This window comes from Thunnus thynnus, chromosome 2 (assembly GCF_963924715.1).
Source record: "Thunnus thynnus chromosome 2, fThuThy2.1, whole genome shotgun sequence".
In the NCBI taxonomy this organism is placed as follows: domain Eukaryota; kingdom Metazoa; phylum Chordata; class Actinopteri; order Scombriformes; family Scombridae; genus Thunnus; species Thunnus thynnus.
In genome coordinates this window covers 8,799,248-8,814,347 of record NC_089518.1, presented here as the reverse complement: position 1 = coordinate 8,814,347, position 15,100 = coordinate 8,799,248, and positions in this window count along the sequence as shown.

Genomic DNA, 15,100 nt, shown 5'->3' with positions numbered 1-15,100 from the left:
AGTGACTAGTTTGTGTCAAATGACACTGAAACTGATAGAAACATATGAAATAGCATATACTATGTGTGCCGTGACTCTGCTAATTCAATAAAGCATTAGGTGTGAGTCTGGCTCAATTTTGATGAAAAGTGACTAGTTTGTGTCGAATAACACTGAAACTGATAGAAACATATGAAAAAGCATATACTGTGTGTGCCGTGATTCTGCTAGGACAGTCAAGCGTTTTGGATGAGTCTGGCTCAATTCTGATCAAAAGTGACTAGTTTGTGTCGAATAACACTGAAACTGATAGAAACATATGAAAAAGCATATACTGTGTGTGCCGTGACTCTGCTTGTGTACAAGCAGAGCGTTTTGGATGAGTCTGCATCGATTCTGATGAAAAGTGACTAGTTTGTGTCAAATAACACTGAAATTGATAGAAACATATGAAAAAGCATATACTGTGTGTGCCGTGACTCTGCTTGTACAGTCAAGCGTTTTGGATGAGTCTGGCTCAATTCTGATGAAAAGTGACTAGTTTGTGTCAAATGACACTGAAATTGATAGAAACATATGAAATAGCATATACTATGTGTGCCGTGACTCTGCTAATTCAGTAAAGCATTAGGTGTGAGTATGGCTCAATTCTGATGAAAAGTGACTAGTTTGTGTCGAATAACACTGAAACTGATAGAAACATATGAAAAAGCATATACTGTGTGTGCCGTGATTCTGCTAGGACAGTCAAGCATTTTGGATGAGTCTGGCTCAATTCTGATGAAAAGTGACTAGTTTGTGTCGAATAACACTGAAACTGATAGAAACATATGAAAAAGCATATACTGTGTGTGCCGTGACTCTGCTTGGACAGTCAAGTGTTTTGGATGAGCCTGGCTCAATTTTGATGAAAAGTGACTAGTTTGTGTCAAATGACACTGAAACTGATAGAAACATATGAAAAAGCATATACTGTGTGTGCCGTGACTCTGCTTGTACAGTCAAGCGTTTTGGATGAGTCTGGCTCAATTCTGATGAAAAGTCACTAGTTTGTATGAAATAACACTGAAACTGATAGAAACATATGAAAAAGCATATATTGTGTGTGCCGTGACTCTGCTAGGACAGTTAAACATTTTGGATGAGTCTGGCTCAATTCTGATGAAAAGTGACGAGTTTGTGTGAAATAACACTGAAATTGATAGAAACATATGAAAAAGCATATATTGTGTGTGCCGTGACTCTGCTAGGACAGTTAAACATTTTGGATGAGTCTGGCTCAATTCTGATGAAAAGTGACTAGTTTGTGTGAAATAACACTGAAATTGATAGAAACATATGAAAAAGCATATATTGTGTGTGCCGTGACTCTGCTAGGACAGTTAAACATTTTGGATGAGTCTGGCTCAATTCTGATGAAAAGTGAACAGTCGTTGTTAAATAACACTGAAACTGATAGAAACATATGAAAAAGCATATACTGTGTGTGCCGTGACACTGCTTGTGTACAAGCAGAGCGTTTTGGATGAGTGTGCATCGATTCTGATGAAAAGTGACTAGTTTGTGTCAAATAACACTGAAATTGATAGAAACATATGAAAAAGCATATAATGTGTGTGCCGTGACTCTGCTTGTACAGTCAAGCGTTTTGGATGAGTCTGGCTAAATTCTGATGAAAAGTGACTAGTTTGTGTAGAATAACACTGTAAATGATAGAAACATATGAAAAAGCATATACTGTGTGTGCCGTGACTCTGCTTGTACAGTTAAGCGTTTTGGATGAGTCTGGCTCAATTCTGATGAAAAGTGACTAGTTGTTGTCAAATAACACTGAAACTGATAAAAACATATGAAAAAGCATATACTATGTGCGCCGTGACTCTGCTAGTACAATAAAGCATTAGGTGTGAGTCTGGCTCAATTCTGATGAAAAGTGACTACTTTGTGTCGAATAACACTGAAAATGATAGAAACATATGAAAAAGCATATACTTTATGTGCCGTGATTCTGCTAGGACAGTCAAGCGTTTTGGATGAGTCTGGCTAAATTCTGATGAAAAGTGACTAGTTTGTGTCAAATAACACTGAAATTAATAGAAACATGTGAAAAAGCATATACTATGTGCGCCGTGACTCTGCTAGTACAATAAAGCATTAGGTGTGAGTCTGGCTCAATTTTGATGAAAAGTGACTAGTTTGTGTCGAATAACACTGAAAATGATAGAAACATAAGAAAAAGCATATACTGTATGTGCCGTGATTCTGCTAGGACAGTCAAGCGTTTTGGATGAGTCTGGCTCAATTCTGATGAAAAGTGACTAGTTTGTGTCGAATAACACTGAAACTGATAGAAACATATGAAAAAGCATATACTGTGTGTGCCGTGATTCTGCTAGGACAGTCAAGCGTTTTGGATGAGTCTGGCTCAATTCTGATGAAAAGTGACTAGTTTGTGTCGAATAACACTGTAAATGATAGAAACATATGAAAAAGCATATACTGTGTGTGCCGTGACTCTGCTTGTACAGTCAAGCGTTTTGGATGAGTTTGGCTCAATTTTGATGAAAAGTGACTAGTTGTTGTCAAATAACACTGAAACTGATAGAAACAAATGAAAAAGCATATATTGTGTGTGCCGTGACTCTGTACTTACAGTCAAGCGTTTTGGATGAGACTGCATCAATTCTGATGAAAAGTGACTAGTTTGTGTCAAATAACACTGAAATTGATAGAAACATATGAAGAAGCATATAATGTGTGTGCCGTGACTCTGCTTGTACAGTCAAGCGTTTTGGATGAGTCTGGCTCAATTCTGATGAAAAGAGACTAGTTTGTGGCGAATAACACTGAAACTGATAGAAACATATGAAAAAGCATATACTGTGTGTGCCGTGACTCTGCTTGTGTACAAGCAGAGCGTTTTGGATGAGTCTGCATCGATTCTGATGAAAAGTGACTAGTTTGTGTCAAATAGCACTTAAATTGATAGAAACATATGAAAAAGCATATAATGTGTGTGCCGTGACTCTGCTTGTACAGTCAAGCATTTTGGATGAGTCTGGCTCAATTCTGATGAAAAGTGACTAGTTTGTGTCAAATGACACTGAAATTGATAGAAACATATGAAATAGCATATACTATGTGTGCCGTGACTCTGCTAATTCAATAAAGCATTAGGTGTGAGTCTGGCTCAATTTTGATGAAAAGTGACTAGTTTGTGTCGAATAACACTGAAACTGATAGAAACATATGAAAAAGCATATACTGTGTGTGCCGTGATTCTGCTAGGACAGTCAAGCGTTTTGGATGAGTCTGGCTCAATTCTGATGAAAAGTGACTAGTTTGTGTCGAATAACACTGAAACTGATAGAAACATATGAAAAAGCATATACTGTGTGTGCCGTGACTCTGCTTGGACAGTCAAGTGTTTTGGATGAGCCTGGCTCAATTTTGATGAAAAGTGACTAGTTGTTGTCAAATAACAATGAAACTGATAGAAACATATGAAAAAGCATATACTGTGTGTGCCGTGACTCTGCTTGTACAGTCAAGCGTTTTGGATGAGTCTGGCTCAATTCTGATGAAAAGAGACTAGTTTGTGTCAAATAACACTGAAATTGATAGAAACATATGAAAAAGCATATATTGTGTGTGCCGTGACTCTGCTAGGACAGTTAAACATTTTGGATGAGTCTGGCTCAATTCTGATGAAAAGTGAACAGTCGTTGTCAAATAACACTGAAACTGATAGAAACATATGAAAAAGCATATACTGTGTGTGCCGTGACTCTGCTTGTGTACAAGCAGAGCGTTTTGGATGAGTGTGCATCGATTCTGATGAAAAGTGACTAGTTTGTGTCAAATAACACTGAAATTGATAGAAACATATGAAATAGCATATAATGTGTGTGCCGTGACTCTGCTTGTACAGTCAAGCGTTTTGGATGAGTCTGGCTCAATTCTGATGAAAAGTGACTAGTTTGTGTCGAATAACACTGTAAATGATAGAAACATATGAAAAAGCATATACTGTGTGTGCCGTGACTCTGCTTGTACAGTTAAGCGTTTTGGATGAGTCTGGCTCAATTCTGATGAAAAGTGACTAGTTTGTGTCAAATAACCCTGAAATTGATAGAAACATATGAAAAAGCATATAATGTGTGTGCCGTGACTCTGCTTGTACAGTCAAGCGTTTTGGATGAGTCTGGCTCAATTCTGATGAAAAGTGACTAGTTTGTGTTGAATAACACTGTAAATGATAGAAACATATGAAAAAGCATATACTGTGTGTGCCGTGACTCTGCTTGTACAGTTAAGCGTTTTGGATGAGTCTGGCTCAATTCTGATGAAAAGTGACTAGTTTGTGTCGAATAACACTGAAACTGATAGAAACATATGAAAAAGCATATACTGTGTGTGCCGTGACTCTGCTTGTGTACAAGCAGAGCGTTTTGGATGAGTGTGCATCGATTCTGATGAAAAGTGACTACTTTGTGTCAAATAACACTGAAATTGATAGAAACATATGAAAAAGCATATAATGTGTGTGCCGTGACTCTGCTTGTACAGTCAAGCGTTTTGGATGAGTCTGGCTCAATTCTGATGAAAAGTGACTAGTTGTTGTCAAATAACACTGAAACTGATAAAAACATATGAAAAAGCATATACTATGTGCGCCGTGACTCTGCTAGTACAATAAAGCATTAGGTGTGAGTCTGGCTCAATTCTGATGAAAAGTGACTAGTTTGTGTCGAATAACACTGAAACTGATAGAAACATATGAGAAAGCATATACTGTGTGTGCCGTGATTCTGCTAGGACAGTCAAGCGTTTTGGATGAGTCTGGCTCAATTCTGATGAAAAGTGACTAGTTTGTGTCGAATAACACTGAAACTGATAGAAACATATGAAAAAGCATATACTGTGTGTGCCGTGACTCTGCTTGGACAGTCAAGCGTTTTGGATGAGTCTGGCTCAATTTTGATGAAAAGTGACTAGTTGTTGTCAAATAACACTGAAACTGATAGAAACATATGAAAAAGCATATAATGTGTGTGCCGTGACTCTGCTTGTACAGTCAAGCGTTTTGGATGAGTCTGGCTCAATTCTGATGAAAAGTGACTAGTTTGTGTCGAATAACACTGTAAATGATAGAAACATATGAAAAAGCATATACTGTGTGTGCCGTGACTCTGCTTGTACAGTTAAGCGTTTTGGATGAGTCTGGCTCAATTCTGATGAAAAGTGACTAGTTTGTGTCGAATAACACTGAAACTGATAGAAACATATGAAAAAGCATATACTATGTGTGCCGTGACTCTGCTTGGACAGTCAAGTGTTTTGGATGAGCCTGGCTCAATTTTGATGAAAAGTGACTAGTTTGTGTCAAATGACACTGAAACTGATAGAAACATATGAAAAAGCATATACTGTGTGTGCCGTGACTCTGCTTGTACAGTCAAGCGTTTTGGATGAGTCTGGCTCAATTCTGATGAAAAGTGACTAGTTTGTGTGAAATAACACTGAAACTGATAGAAACATATGAAAAAGCATATATTGTGTGTGCCGTGACTCTGCTAGGACAGTTAAACATTTTGGATGAGTCTGGCTCAATTCTGATGAAAAGTGACTAGTTTGTGTGAAATAACACTGAAATTGATAGAAACATATGAAAAAGCATATATTGTGTGTGCCGTGACTCTGCTAGGACAGTTAAACATTTTGGATGAGTCTGGCTCAATTCTGATGAAAAGTGACTAGTTTGTGTGAAATAACACTGAAATTGATAGAAACATATGAAAAAGCATATATTGTGTGTGCCGTGACTCTGCTAGGACAGTTAAACATTTTGGATGAGTCTGGCTCAATTCTGATGAAAAGTGAACAGTCGTTGTTAAATAACACTGAAACTGATAGAAACATATGAAAAAGCATATACTGTGTGTGCCGTGACTCTGCTTGTGTACAAGCAGAGCGTTTTGGATGAGTGTGCATCGATTCTGATGAAAAGTGACTAGTTTGTGTCAAATAACACTGAAATTGATAGAAACATATGAAAAAGCATATAATGTGTGTGCCATGACTCTGCTTGTACAGTCAAGCGTTTTGGATGAGTCTGGCTAAATTCTGATGAAAAGTGACTAGTTTGTGTAGAATAACACTGTAAATGATAGAAACATATGAAAAAGCATATACTGTGTGTGCCGTGACTCTGCTTGTACAGTTAAGCGTTTTGGATGAGTCTGGCTCAATTCTGATGAAAAGTGACTAGTTGTTGTCAAATAACACTGAAACTGATAAAAACATATGAAAAAGCATATACTATGTGCGCCGTGACTCTGCTAGTACAATAAAGCATTAGGTGTGAGTCTGGCTCAATTCTGATGAAAAGTGACTAGTTTGTGTCGAATAACACTGAAACTGATAGAAACATATGAAAAAGCATATACTGTGTGTGCCGTGACTCTGCTTGGACAGTCAAGCGTTTTGGATGAGTTTGGCTCAATTTTGATGAAAAGTGACTAGTTGTTGTCAAATAACACTGAAACTGATAGAAACATATGAAAAAGCATATATTGTGTGTGCCGTGACTCTGTACTTACAGTCAAGCGTTTTGGATGAGACTGCATCAATTCTGATGAAAAGTGACTAGTTTGTGTCAAATAACACTGAAATTGATAGAAACATATGAAGAAGCATATAATGTGTGTGCCGTGACTCTGCTTGTACAGTCAAGCGTTTTGGATGAGTCTGGCTCAATTCTGATGAAAAGAGACTAGTTTGTGGCGAATAACACTGAAACTGATAGAAACATATGAAAAAGCATATACTGTGTGTGCCGTGACTCTGCTTGTGTACAAGCAGAGCGTTTTGGATGAGTCTGCATCGATTCTGATGAAAAGTGACTAGTTTGTGTCAAATAGCACTTAAATTGATAGAAACATATGAAAAAGCATATAATGTGTGTGCCGTGACTCTGCTTGTACAGTCAAGCATTTTGGATGAGTCTGGCTCAATTCTGATGAAAAGTGACTAGTTTGTGTCAAATGACACTGAAATTGATAGAAACATATGAAATAGCATATACTATGTGTGCCGTGACTCTGCTAATTCAATAAAGCATTAGGTGTGAGTCTGGCTCAATTTTGATGAAAAGTGACTAGTTTGTGTCGAATAACACTGAAACTGATAGAAACATATGAAAAAGCATATACTGTGTGTGCCGTGATTCTGCTAGGACAGTCAAGCGTTTTGGATGAGTCTGGCTCAATTCTGATCAAAAGTGACTAGTTTGTGTCGAATAACACTGAAACTGATAGAAACATATGAAAAAGCATATACTGTGTGTGCCGTGACTCTGCTTGGACAGTCAAGTGTTTTGGATGAGCCTGGCTCAATTTTGATGAAAAGTGACTAGTTGTTGTCAAATAACAATGAAACTGATAGAAACATATGAAAAAGCATATACTGTGTGTGCCGTGATTCTGCTAGGACAGTCAAGCGTTTTGGATGAGTCTGGCTCAATTCTGATCAAAAGTGACTAGTTTGTGTCGAATAACACTGAAACTGATAGAAACATATGAAAAAGCATATACTGTGTGTGCCGTGACTCTGCTTGGACAGTCAAGTGTTTTGGATGAGCCTGGCTCAATTTTGATGAAAAGTGACTAGTTGTTGTCAAATAACAATGAAACTGATAGAAACATATGAAAAAGCATATACTGTGTGTGCCGTGACTCTGCTTGTACAGTCAAGCGTTTTGGATGAGTCTGGCTCAATTCTGATGAAAAGTGACTAGTTTGTGTCGAATAACACTGAAACTGATAGAAACATATGAAAAAGCATATACTGTGTGTGCCGTGACTCTGCTTGGACAGTCAAGCGTTTTGGATGAGTTTGGCTCAATTTTGATGAAAAGTGACTAGTTGTTGTCAAATAACACTGAAACTGATAGAAACATATGAAAAAGCATATATTGTGTGTGCCGTGACTCTGTACTTACAGTCAAGCGTTTTGGATGAGTCTGGCTCAATTCTGATGAAAAGAGACTAGTTTGTGGCGAATAACACTGAAACTGATAGAAACATATGAAAAAGCATATACTGTGTGTGCCGTGACTCTGCTTGTGTACAAGCAGAGCGTTTTGGATGAGTCTGCATCGATTCTGATGAAAAGTGACTAGTTTGTGTCAAATAGCACTTAAATTGATAGAAACATATGAAAAAGCATATAATGTGTGTGCCGTGACTCTGCTTGTACAGTCAAGCATTTTGGATGAGTCTGGCTCAATTCTGATGAAAAGTGACTAGTTTGTGTCAAATGACACTGAAATTGATAGAAACATATGAAATAGCATATACTATGTGTGCCGTGACTCTGCTAATTCAATAAAGCATTAGGTGTGAGTCTGGCTCAATTTTGATGAAAAGTGACTAGTTTGTGTCGAATAACACTGAAACTGATAGAAACATATGAAAAAGCATATACTGTGTGTGCCGTGATTCTGCTAGGACAGTCAAGCGTTTTGGATGAGTCTGGCTCAATTCTGATCAAAAGTGACTAGTTTGTGTCGAATAAAACTGAAACTGATAGAAACATATGAAAAAGCATATACTGTGTGTGCCGTGACTCTGCTTGGACAGTCAAGTGTTTTGGATGAGCCTGGCTCAATTCTGATGAAAAGTGACTAGTTTGTGTCGAATAACACTGTAAATGATAGAAACATATGAAAAAGCATATACTGTGTGTGCCGTGACTCTGCTTGTACAGTTAAGCGTTTTGGATGAGTCTGGCTCAATTCTGATGAAAAGTGACTAGTTTGTGTCGAATAACACTGAAACTGATAGAAACATATGAAAAAGCATATACTGTGTGTGCCGTGACTCTGCTTGTGTACAAGCAGAGCGTTTTGGATGAGTGTGCATCGATTCTGATGAAAAGTGACTACTTTGTGTCAAATAACACTGAAATTGATAGAAACATATGAAAAAGCATATAATGTGTGTGCCGTGACTCTGCTTGTACAGTCAAGCGTTTTGGATGAGTCTGGCTCAATTCTGATGAAAAGTGACTAGTTGTTGTCAAATAACACTGAAACTGATAAAAACATATGAAAAAGCATATACTATGTGCGCCGTGACTCTGCTAGTACAATAAAGCATTAGGTGTGAGTCTGGCTCAATTCTGATGAAAAGTGACTAGTTTGTGTCGAATAACACTGAAACTGATAGAAACATATGAGAAAGCATATACTGTGTGTGCCGTGATTCTGCTAGGACAGTCAAGCGTTTTGGATGAGTCTGGCTCAATTCTGATGAAAAGTGACTAGTTTGTGTCGAATAACACTGAAACTGATAGAAACATATGAAAAAGCATATAATGTGTGTGCCGTGACTCTGCTTGGACAGTCAAGCGTTTTGGATGAGTCTGGCTCAATTTTGATGAAAAGTGACTAGTTGTTGTCAAATAACACTGAAACTGATAGAAACATATGAAAAAGCATATAATGTGTGTGCCGTGACTCTGCTTGTACAGTCAAGCGTTTTGGATGAGTCTGGCTCAATTCTGATGAAAAGTGACTAGTTTGTGTCGAATAACACTGTAAATGATAGAAACATATGAAAAAGCATATACTGTGTGTGCCGTGACTCTGCTTGTACAGTTAAGCGTTTTGGATGAGTCTGGCTCAATTCTGATGAAAAGTGACTAGTTTGTGTCGAATAACACTGAAACTGATAGAAACATATGAAAAAGCATATACTATGTGTGCCGTGACTCTGCTTGGACAGTCAAGTGTTTTGGATGAGCCTGGCTCAATTTTGATGAAAAGTGACTAGTTTGTGTCAAATGACACTGAAACTGATAGAAACATATGAAAAAGCATATACTGTGTGTGCCGTGACTCTGCTTGTACAGTCAAGCGTTTTGGATGAGTCTGGCTCAATTCTGATGAAAAGTGACTAGTTTGTGTGAAATAACACTGAAACTGATAGAAACATATGAAAAAGCATATATTGTGTGTGCCGTGACTCTGCTAGGACAGTTAAACATTTTGGATGAGTCTGGCTCAATTCTGATGAAAAGTGACTAGTTTGTGTGAAATAACACTGAAATTGATAGAAACATATGAAAAAGCATATATTGTGTGTGCCGTGACTCTGCTAGGACAGTTAAACATTTTGGATGAGTCTGGCTCAATTCTGATGAAAAGTGACTAGTTGTTGTCAAATAACACTGAAACTGATAAAAACATATGAAAAAGCATATACTGTGTGTGCCGTGACTCTGCTTGTACAGTTAAGCGTTTTGGATGAGTCTGGCTCAATTCTGATGAAAAGTGACTAGTTGTTGTCAAATAACACTGAAACTGATAAAAACATATGAAAAAGCATATACTATGTGCGCCGTGACTCTGCTAGTACAATAAAGCATTAGGTGTGAGTCTGGCTCAATTCTGATGAAAAGTGACTAGTTTGTGTCGAATAACACTGAAACTGATAGAAACATATGAAAAAGCATATACTGTGTGTGCCGTGACTCTGCTTGGACAGTCAAGCGTTTTGGATGAGTTTGGCTCAATTTTGATGAAAAGTGACTAGTTGTTGTCAAATAACACTGAAACTGATAGAAACATATGAAAAAGCATATATTGTGTGTGCCGTGACTCTGTACTTACAGTCAAGCGTTTTGGATGAGACTGCATCAATTCTGATGAAAAGTGACTAGTTTGTGTCAAATAACACTGAAATTGATAGAAACATATGAAGAAGCATATAATGTGTGTGCCGTGACTCTGCTTGTACAGTCAAGCGTTTTGGATGAGTCTGGCTCAATTCTGATGAAAAGAGACTAGTTTGTGGCGAATAACACTGAAACTGATAGAAACATATGAAAAAGCATATACTGTGTGTGCCGTGACTCTGCTTGTGTACAAGCAGAGCGTTTTGGATGAGTCTGCATCGATTCTGATGAAAAGTGACTAGTTTGTGTCAAATAGCACTTAAATTGATAGAAACATATGAAAAAGCATATAATGTGTGTGCCGTGACTCTGCTTGTACAGTCAAGCATTTTGGATGAGTCTGGCTCAATTCTGATGAAAAGTGACTAGTTTGTGTCAAATGACACTGAAATTGATAGAAACATATGAAATAGCATATACTATGTGTGCCGTGACTCTGCTAATTCAATAAAGCATTAGGTGTGAGTCTGGCTCAATTTTGATGAAAAGTGACTAGTTTGTGTCGAATAACACTGAAACTGATAGAAACATATGAAAAAGCATATACTGTGTGTGCCGTGATTCTGCTAGGACAGTCAAGCGTTTTGGATGAGTCTGGCTCAATTCTGATCAAAAGTGACTAGTTTGTGTCGAATAACACTGAAACTGATAGAAACATATGAAAAAGCATATACTGTGTGTGCCGTGACTCTGCTTGGACAGTCAAGTGTTTTGGATGAGCCTGGCTCAATTTTGATGAAAAGTGACTAGTTGTTGTCAAATAACAATGAAACTGATAGAAACATATGAAAAAGCATATACTGTGTGTGCCGTGACTCTGCTTGTACAGTCAAGCGTTTTGGATGAGTCTGGCTCAATTCTGATGAAAAGAGACTAGTTTGTGTCAAATAACACTGAAATTGATAGAAACATATGAAAAAGCATATATTGTGTGTGCCGTGACTCTGCTAGGACAGTTAAACATTTTGGATGAGTCTGGCTCAATTCTGATGAAAAGTGAACAGTCGTTGTCAAATAACACTGAAACTGATAGAAACATATGAAAAAGCATATACTGTGTGTGCCGTGACTCTGCTTGTGTACAAGCAGAGCGTTTTGGATGAGTGTGCATCGATTCTGATGAAAAGTGACTAGTTTGTGTCAAATAACACTGAAATTGATAGAAACATATGAAATAGCATATAATGTGTGTGCCGTGACTCTGCTTGTACAGTCAAGCGTTTTGGATGAGTCTGGCTCAATTCTGATGAAAAGTGACTAGTTTGTGTCGAATAACACTGTAAATGATAGAAACATATGAAAAAGCATATACTGTGTGTGCCGTGACTCTGCTTGTACAGTTAAGCGTTTTGGATGAGTCTGGCTCAATTCTGATGAAAAGTGACTAGTTTGTGTCAAATAACCCTGAAATTGATAGAAACATATGAAAAAGCATATAATGTGTGTGCCGTGACTCTGCTTGTACAGTCAAGCGTTTTGGATGAGTCTGGCTCAATTCTGATGAAAAGTGACTAGTTTGTGTCGAATAACACTGTAAATGATAGAAACATATGAAAAAGCATATACTGTGTGTGCCGTGACTCTGCTTGTACAGTTAAGCGTTTTGGATGAGTCTGGCTCAATTCTGATGAAAAGTGACTAGTTTGTGTCGAATAACACTGAAACTCATAGAAACATATGAAAAAGCATATACTGTGTGTGCCGTGACTCTGCTTGTGTACAAGCAGAGCGTTTTGGATGAGTGTGCATCGATTCTGATGAAAAGTGACTACTTTGTGTCAAATAACACTGAAATTGATAGAAACATATGAAAAAGCATATAATGTGTGTGCCGTGACTCTGCTTGTACAGTCAAGCGTTTTGGATGAGTCTGGCTCAATTCTGATGAAAAGTGACTAGTTGTTGTCAAATAACACTGAAACTGATAAAAACATATGAAAAAGCATATACTATGTGCGCCGTGACTCTGCTAGTACAATAAAGCATTAGGTGTGAGTCTGGCTCAATTCTGATGAAAAGTGACTAGTTTGTGTCGAATAACACTGAAACTGATAGAAACATATGAGAAAGCATATACTGTGTGTGCCGTGATTCTGCTAGGACAGTCAAGCGTTTTGGATGAGTCTGGCTCAATTCTGATGAAAAGTGACTAGTTTGTGTCGAATAACACTGAAACTGATAGAAACATATGAAAAAGCATATACTGTGTGTGCCGTGACTCTGCTTGGACAGTCAAGCGTTTTGGATGAGTCTGGCTCAATTCTGATGAAAAGTGACTAGTTTGTGTAGAATAACACTGTAAATGATAGAAACATATGAAAAAGCATATACTGTGTGTGCCGTGACTCTGCTTGTACAGTTAAGCGTTTTGGATGAGTCTGGCTCAATTCTGATGAAAAGTGACTAGTTGTTGTCAAATAACACTGAAACTGATAAAAACATATGAAAAAGCATATACTATGTGCGCCGTGACTCTGCTAGTACAATAAAGCATTAGGTGTGAGTCTGGCTCAATTCTGATGAAAAGTGACTAGTTTGTGTCGAATAACACTGAAACTGATAGAAACATATGAAAAAGCATATACTGTGTGTGCCGTGACTCTGCTTGGACAGTCAAGCGTTTTGGATGAGTTTGGCTCAATTTTGATGAAAAGTGACTAGTTGTTGTCAAATAACACTGAAACTGATAGAAACATATGAAAAAGCATATATTGTGTGTGCCGTGACTCTGTACTTACAGTCAAGCGTTTTGGATGAGACTGCATCAATTCTGATGAAAAGTGACTAGTTTGTGTCAAATAACACTGAAATTGATAGAAACATATGAAGAAGCATATAATGTGTGTGCCGTGACTCTGCTTGTACAGTCAAGCGTTTTGGATGAGTCTGGCTCAATTCTGATGAAAAGAGACTAGTTTGTGGCGAATAACACTGAAACTGATAGAAACATATGAAAAAGCATATACTGTGTGTGCCGTGACTCTGCTTGTGTACAAGCAGAGCGTTTTGGATGAGTCTGCATCGATTCTGATGAAAAGTGACTAGTTTGTGTCAAATAGCACTTAAATTGATAGAAACATATGAAAAAGCATATAATGTGTGTGCCGTGACTCTGCTTGTACAGTCAAGCATTTTGGATGAGTCTGGCTCAATTCTGATGAAAAGTGACTAGTTTGTGTCAAATGACACTGAAATTGATAGAAACATATGAAATAGCATATACTATGTGTGCCGTGACTCTGCTAATTCAATAAAGCATTAGGTGTGAGTCTGGCTCAATTTTGATGAAAAGTGACTAGTTTGTGTCGAATAACACTGAAACTGATAGAAACATATGAAAAAGCATATACTGTGTGTGCCGTGATTCTGCTAGGACAGTCAAGCGTTTTGGATGAGTCTGGCTCAATTCTGATCAAAAGTGACTAGTTTGTGTCGAATAACACTGAAACTGATAGAAACATATGAAAAAGCATATACTGTGTGTGCCGTGACTCTGCTTGGACAGTCAAGTGTTTTGGATGAGCCTGGCTCAATTTTGATGAAAAGTGACTAGTTGTTGTCAAATAACAATGAAACTGATAGAAACATATGAAAAAGCATATACTGTGTGTGCCGTGACTCTGCTTGTACAGTCAAGCGTTTTGGATGAGTCTGGCTCAATTCTGATGAAAAGAGACTAGTTTGTGTCAAATAACACTGAAATTGATAGAAACATATGAAAAAGCATATATTGTGTGTGCCGTGACTCTGCTAGGACAGTTAAACATTTTGGATGAGTCTGGCTCAATTCTGATGAAAAGTGAACAGTCGTTGTCAAATAACACTGAAACTGATAGAAACATATGAAAAAGCATATACTGTGTGTGCCGTGACTCTGCTTGTGTACAAGCAGAGCGTTTTGGATGAGTGTGCATCGATTCTGATGAAAAGTGACTAGTTTGTGTCAAATAACACTGAAATTGATAGAAACATATGAAATAGCATATAATGTGTGTGCCGTGACTCTGCTTGTACAGTCAAGCGTTTTGGATGAGTCTGGCTCAATTCTGATGAAAAGTGACTAGTTTGTGTCGAATAACACTGTAAATGATAGAAACATATGAAAAAGCATATACTGTGTGTGCCGTGACTCTGCTTGTACAGTTAAGCGTTTTGGATGAGTCTGGCTCAATTCTGATGAAAAGTGACTAGTTTGTGTCAAATAACCCTGAAATTGATAGAAACATATGAAAAAGCATATAATGTGTGTGCCGTGACTCTGCTTGTACAGTCAAGCGTTTTGGATGAGTCTGGCTCAATTCTGATGAAAAGTGACTAGTTTGTGTCGAATAACACTGTAAATGATAGAAACATATGAAAAAGCATATACTGTGTGTGCCGT